The sequence below is a fragment of the Chiloscyllium punctatum genome, chromosome 36 (assembly GCF_047496795.1).
Source record: "Chiloscyllium punctatum isolate Juve2018m chromosome 36, sChiPun1.3, whole genome shotgun sequence".
Lineage (NCBI taxonomy): Eukaryota > Metazoa > Chordata > Chondrichthyes > Orectolobiformes > Hemiscylliidae > Chiloscyllium > Chiloscyllium punctatum.
In genome coordinates this window covers 29,952,804-29,960,678 of record NC_092774.1, presented here as the reverse complement: position 1 = coordinate 29,960,678, position 7,875 = coordinate 29,952,804, and positions in this window count along the sequence as shown.

Below are 7,875 nucleotides of genomic sequence, written 5' to 3'. Positions count from 1 at the left end.
TTTCCTCAAATTTAGAGACCAGAACTGCACACAATACTCCAGGTGTGGTCTCACCAGGGCCCTGTACAGCTGCAGAAGCACCTCTTTGCTTCTATACTCAATCCCTCTTGTTATGAAGGCCAGCATGCTATTAGCCTTCTTCACTACCTGCTGTACCTGCATGCTTACCTTCATTGACTGGTGTACAAGAACACCCAGATCTCTTTGTACTGCCCCTTTACCTAAGTTGATTCCATTTAGGTAGTAATCTGCTTCCTGTTCTTGCCACCAAAGTGGATAACCATACATTTATACACATTAAACTGCATCTGCCATGCATCTGACTACTCACCTAACCTGTCCAGGTCACCCTGTAATCGCCTAACATCCTCCTCACAATTCCCCTGCCACCCAGCTTTGTATCATCAGCAAATTTGCTAATGTTATTACTAATACCATCTTCTATATCATTAATTATATATTGTAAAAAGCTGTGGTCCCAGCACTGGTCCCTGTGGTACCCCACTGGTCACTGCCTGCCATTCGGAAATGGAGCCATTTATCACTACTCTTTGTTTTCTGTCAGCCAACCAACTAACTTTCAATCCAAGTTAGTACTTTTCCCCCAATAGCATGTGCCCTAATTCTGCTCACTAACCTCCTATGTGGAACTTTATCAAAAGCTTTCTGAAAGTCCAGGTACACTACATCTACTGGATCTCCCTCATCCATCTTCAGTGTTACATCCTCAAAAAATTCTAGAAGATTAGTCAAGCATGACTTCCCCTTCATAAATCCATGCTGACTCTGACCTATTCTGTTACTACGATCCAGATGTGTCGTAATTTCATCCCCTATAATAGACTCCAGCATCTTTCCCACCACTGAGGTCAGACTAACTGCTGTATAATTTCCTGTTTTCTCTCTCCCGCCTTTCTTAAAAAGTGGTACAACATTAGCCACCCTCCAATCCGAAGGAACTGATCCCGAATCTATCGAACTCTGGAATATTAACACCAACGCATCCACGATTTCTGGAGCCACCTCCTTCAGTACCCTGGGATGTAGTGGGCGGCACGGTGGCACAGTGGTTAGCACTGCTGCCTCACAGCGCCAGAGATCTGGGTTCAATTCCCACCTCAGGCGACTCTCTGTGTGGAGTTTGCACGTTCTCCCCGTGTCTGCATGGATTTCCTCCGGGTGCTCCAGTTTCCTCCCACACTCCAAAGATGTGCAGGTCAGGTGAATTGGCCAAGCTAAATTGCCCCTAGTGTTAGGTAAGGGGTAGATGTAGGGGTATGGGTGGGTTGCGCTTCGGCGGGTGCGGTGTGGACTCGTTGGGCCGAAGGGCCTGTTTCTACACTGTAAAGTAATCTAATCTAGACATCCAGAATTTTAGTGGAAAGTGGGGATTCATTGCACTGTGGGGATGAAGTGCTTTAAGGTTTACTGGCAGTAAGTACAGTGTGCTGAGTGGGGAGCTGAGTGAAGGGTTAGGTGGGTTTTTGTTTTAAACTGCTCATTTCTTTCAGCCTCCAACATTATATTTCCACTGCTGTACATCAGAAGGAGTGAATCAGTCACTGTTATCATTAGAAACCTTACGGTTTTCAGTAACGCAGATATTACATTGTTTCCTGAGCATTTTAAAGTTTACTGACAGCAGCGGGGTTTGGGCCGTATTCACTGGAAACGATTAAGCAGACAGATAACACACATACGAGAGGGCAGGGTGGGACTTGTCTTTTGATTTGGTGGAAGGTGGGAGGTTCTGCGCGCTGAGATCCGGGGCAAACACGACTGCAATAAATCATTCAATCTCCACAGTGTGGAAGTAGGCCATTCAACCCCTCTGAAGAGCATGCCATCCAGACGCACGCCCACCAGCTCCCTGCCTTGTCTAGTAGTTTCTGCTGGTGGATGAGACTCGGCCATAAAATTAGGGGGAGTAGATTTAAGGTAGAGATGAGGAGGAGCTGTTTTTCCCGGAGAGTAGTTAATCTGTGAAGGGTGAGGGTGGATTGGCCATGTTAAATTGCCTCTGGCTCCACCCAGTCGCCCCGCCTCTGACCCCGATCGTCTCTCCGCCCTATCGCTCCGCCCCCTCCCCGCTGTTCGCTCCTCCCCTTCCTGTTTCTCCCTCTGCCGCATCGACCCATCGATGACGTCAATACGCGGAAGTGGCTCTGCTCGTTTCAGAGTAAAACCCTTTCGCTGGGCAACTCTTCAATCTAAGAGGGAGAAAATCTGTTCACTGGTAGCAACTTGAGTGAATCCAGGGAGGGAGCAGACTCTGCAAACTCAGGTATGTGCCTTAATTGTCCGGGTGAGGAGGGACGGAAGGATAAGGTGGGGCTGTATCTTAGGGGTAACCTTATCGACTTTTATAAAGTCATCAGGAGCATGGATAGGGTAAATAGACATGGTCTTTTCCTTTGGGTGGGGGAGTCCAGAACTAGAGGGTGATTGGTTTCGGGTGAGGGCGGCGGGGGAGGGGGCGTGGAGATTTAAAAGAGACCTAAGAAGGCAACGTTTTCACAAGGTTTGGGCGGGTGTGAATGTGTGTATGGAATGACCTGCCAGAGAAAGTAGTGGAGGCTGGTACAATTACATCATTTAAAAGGGATCTGGACGGGTGTATCAAAACGAAGGGTTCAGAGGGCCAGGGAACACGTGCTGGCAAATGTGACTAGATTAATTTAGGATATCTGGTCAGCACAGAATAGTTTGACTGAAATGCCTGTGTCTGTTTCTGTGTGTATATCTCTATGATTCTGGCTTTCCATCAATGTTTGTCACGTCTGTATGTTCAGTTTCTCTCTCTGGTGTCTGTGTTAATACCTTGAAGTCTCATTATGCTCCCCTTCCTGGGGACATTAACCATTTCTTGACGTTGTTCCTCAAGAAGCTGCATTGCAGGCTCATCCTGAAGTGGCACACTTTATTTTGCTTTCCAAATCAGACCTGCTCACTCTCAGCATTATGCCAATGATGTGAAAGATATTAACTTTCAGGTGGAGTTTCAGACAGATAAGCCTTGACCTTTTTGCTTTTCTGCACCTGTAAAATCCTGAATCAGCACCTTCAGGAGAATTAGTTAAAGTGGACTGAGAACAGATGGGGAGAGAGAGAGAGAATGGGATGACGCTTTCAGTTTTGTGGAATAATAAAAGAAAAGAATGTTCACCAGAAAGCAGAACTGAAAGTGATGACTTTATATTCTCTTTTTACAGCGTTTGAAGATCTGAAGACAGAAGTTTCAAAATTAACTGTAACGTCAACTCTTCTGCTCCTCGGATGCTGCCTGATCTGCTGAGCTTTTCCAGTGCCGTACTTTTTGACAGTGACTCTCCAGAGTCAGCAGTTCTCACTTTGGTGTCGATGTCTGACGGTCACTCAATCCATCAGGACCACAACGATTTTTGACTGTGATTCTGTGAGAAGGAGCAAAGCTTTTTGGTTTCTGTTTGAGTACATTTCCAGTATCAGTGGGACTGGATGAGAGACTTACTGTTGCAGTGCACTGAGTGTGGAGCGTCTAACAGCTATACTGCCTGTTAAGAGGAAATCACGGTGCGAAGGGGCTCTACACGCATTTGTGTGTGGCTGAAGCTTCGGTCATGGAGAAATCTGAGGAATCCCGCCCTGTGGAGAAACCATGGAAGTGTGGTGACTGTGGGAAAGGCTTCTGTGTCCCATCTGCCCTGGAGACTCATCGGCGCAGTCACACCAGAGAGAGGCCCTTCAGCTGCCCTGAGTGTGGGAAGAGCTTTACCCAGGCCTCTGCCCTGCGGACTCACCAGCGGGTCCATACAGGGGAGAGGCCGTTCCCGTGTCCCAAGTGCGGGAAGGCCTTCAGCAATTCCTTCAACCTGCAGACCCACAAGCGACTCCACACTGGTGAGAGGCCGTTTTCTTGCTCCGAGTGCAAGAAGACGTTCAGACATTCCTCTGACCTGCCGGGTCCACACGGGGGAGAGGCCCTACAGCTGCCCCATGTGTGGGAAGACCTTCAGCAATTCCTCCCACCTGCTGACTCACCAGCGGGTCCACACAGGGGAGAGGCCGTTCATCTGCCCCAAGTGCGGGAAGGGATTTAGTCAGGTGAGCAACTTGTGGAAGCACCAGCGTCTCCACACTGAGGAGAAGCCCTTCAGCTGCCCCGAGTGCAGGAAGGCCTTCAGCAATTCCACCACTCTGCTGACCCACCGGCAGATCCATATGGGGGAGAGGCCATTCCCCTGCACTGAGTGCGGGAAGGCCTTCAGCAATTCCTCCATCCTGCTGAGACACCAGAGGGTTCACACAGGGGAGTGGCCCTTCAGCTGCCCTGAGTGCAGGAAGGGGTTCAGCGATTCCTCCAATCTCCAGACCCACCAACGGATCCACACTGGGGAGAAGCCCTTCGGCTGCACAGAGTGTGGAAAGGCCTTCACCCGCTCCTCCCACCTGCGGAGGCACCAACGAGTTCACGTGCCATCACAGGGTGATTGGAGGAGCAACAACTAAGTGCCATTAGGGACTGGACTATCAACCCAGTTCTGGGGACTCCTGAGTTTGAATCCAGCCATGGCAGATCATGGAATTGGAATTCTGTCAGAAATCTGGAGTTCAGAATCTGATGATGAAACCGTTTTTAGGGTGGGGGGCCCATCTGATTCACGCATACTCTTTTTTTTAGGGAAGGAAACTGCCATTGTGGGAAAGGATTCATTCAGTCACCCAGCTGCATCCTTTACCTGGTCTATCCTACACGTGACTCCAGATCCACAGCTGTGTGGTTAACACTACACTGCCCAGCACCTCCCCTCTTGCCCCCCGCCTGCACCCCCCCCCCCCCCAACTCAGCCCCTGGCAGATGAGCAGGGAGAAACTTACGAGAAGACAGGATATGGGTTGAAATTGCTGAGTGAGGCAATACTTCCTCCAGGTTACGGCTGTACCAAGGATCCAATTACAAAGGGACAACTCGGTGATGACCAATAGTAAAGAAAGTGAGGTGGGATGGGGGGTGAGGAGTATGTGTGCTTTGACCCTAAGCTGTTTAAAAAGCAGCTACTTTTTTCTACACCTTTTTGCTGGAGGATCTGAAGCTTTAACAAAGTTGGGTCACAATAAAGATTACCTGAACTTACAGCGGGCTCAGACTCTCATTCAAAGCTTTGAGCTCCAAGAGGTTTTTTGTTTTGAAGCTGTTCGTTTCTTTCAGCCTCCTGCACTAAGTTTGCAATGTTGTGTATCAGATGGAGCAGTGAATGGGAAGCTAGTATCATTAGAAATTTGTAAATTTTTCAGGAGTGCCGGTACTGTGTTGTTTCATTGGCGTTGTAAAGTTTACTGGGAGGTATGGGCTGTGTTCACTAGAAACCACTGGGGTGGATAAAGTTAAAAATCACACAAGACCAGGTTATAGTCCAACAGGTTTATTCGGAAGCACTAGCTTTCGGAGCGCTGCTCCTTCCACAGGTAGCTGTGGAGCAGGATCATAAGACATAGATCTTAGAGCAAAATTCACAGTGTCATACAACTGATATCTTTTAGAATGGGTTGCAGGTTTCGGTTCATTAATATGTTACTCCAAGAACAACATCTAAGTCATGTTCTTGAGATGACTTATGGTTTTATATTTTAAAAAAAAGTGACATCTCAACTCACACAATACATTAAAGTTGTGAGGTTTGAGTCTGTCAGTATCCCAATCTTGAATCAGACTAGTTCTGTTTTTAAAGTAGGAATATATAAAATATTACATGCATTGACTGCCTGTAGATTGTGTGCTTTGTGAGCAAAATTGAAAGTATCTGCAAATATAATCCTGCCGATAAAAATTCACTCCATAAGAGTTGTGTATGTGTGCGCATGTGAGTTTGTATGTGAGAGTGCATGTAAGAGTGTGTGCATGCTCGGTTGAGTGTGATGGAGTGTAAGTCTGTGAGTGTGTGAGAGTGTTAGGGTGTGCGTATATGAGAGAGGTATGAAAAAGCAAGGGGTTGCATTTTGCTAAAACGAGGAAGGACAGGGCTTGTATAGTTAAAACAGAGATGTAAGAGGGTTCAGATACACAGTGATGCAACCTGCAAAGAACTGGTAGACTGGATGGTTAAGAAGGCATTTAGCACCATTGCCACCCAGACCCACTCCCTTACTTCATATTTCTCATAGCTAATCCCCCCTACCTTGCATATCCTGAACAATAAGGGTAATTTAGCATGGCCAATCCAGCCTAACCTACACCCTAATCTAAAAACTACCTTCTCAAGAATGTAATTTAAATGCACAACATTTCTAAGAAAAATGTCTGTCTGACTCAACACTGGGACCCAGACAGAATTCACACCTATTGTTAGAAAAGCTCTGCATTTGAATGACTTTCTTGAGAAGGAAATTAAAAACAAGTTCTAGAATTAACATGCCAAAGAGCAGAAACCCATTCTAAAAGATGAAAGATTTCATCTAAAATTTTTTAATATATGACATCTCCATGACACTGGACTCCTTTGGCTATAAATTCCACGAACATGATCTCATTCTCCACAACCAACCTGATAAGAGAGCGGTGCTCCAAACGTTAGTGTTTCCAAATAAATCTGTTGGTTTATAACCTGGTGTTGTGAGATTTTTAACTTTGTCCATGGGAAACACGTGTTGTGGGACTGGTAACAGTTATTTTGTGATCTGTTCCACCTGAAATTTCTCCTCTATGCGGACAGGGGTTAGCAGTCTGTTTTTGTGCTTTGTGAGAGATCAGGCTACCAGCTTTTAAATCCTTATGTTCAGCAGCACAAGAAAACTAGGTCAGCAATCGTATTTCAAGTGTGGTACTTCCAGCTCTGGTAGTCCTGTTGGGTCACCAGAGAGGGAGGGAGAGAAGATGTCACATCTAAAAAGCAAACCAAAACGTTTTTGTTTGTTCCATCAGTTGAGTTGGTTCTGCACTCAGATGAGACTGGATTCTGATTTTAATGGATCAGAATTGAACACTACAATGGAACATCTTAAATTTCAAGAGCGTTGAAAGGGCAAATCAAACTGTAACCTTGAAGAGATATGCTTCCATTTCTAACCTTGGGGGATCCAAATGAGACATTTTTACTGATCACTCCATTTCAGAATGCTGCTCTTTCATCAGGTGGTCATGGACAATAAGATCATGATCACAGAATTTATAGCCAAAGGAGTCCACGGTCATGGAGATGTCCTTCACTAAACAATTTTAGATTAAATCTTTCATATGTTAGAATGGGCTTCTGTTCTTTGGTACGTTAATCCCAGAACTTGTTTTAAATTACCTTCAAGAATGTCATTTAAATGCAGAGCTTTTCAAACAACAATGTCAGTATTGGGACACAGACAGAATTCACACCTATTGTTAGAAAAGCTCTACATTTAAATGACTTTCTGAAATGGCTGATCTTTAACATTGAGAATAGTTACATTGATACTTTCAGACTTTAACAATGTTTCTGAATATGTTCACTTTTTGAAAAGAACTGCTGAAATCTTTCTGAAACTTGCATTTAAACGTGCACAGTTAGGCCACAGCCCAAGACAGGCTGTAAAGGATGAATGGCCTAATCCTAGTTTTGTGAAATTGATTCTGACTATGTAGAAATAGAGTCATAGAGTTGAGGAGCACAGAAGCAAACCCTTCAGTCCAGACAACCAAATATCCTAAATTAATCTAGGGACCCATTTGCCAACATTTGGTCCATATCCCTCTGATTCTTTTCTATTCATGTTTCCAACCAGATACATTTTTTTCTTCTTCAGCTAATTGAAGCTGGAGAAGCCTGAAATCTTTAAAGGATTTCCTGAAAAAACTTTTATGCAAGATTTGGCTCAGTGGTGGATTTTCTAAAGCTTTGCTATTGTAGTTGTCAATTTGTTAAAAAACTT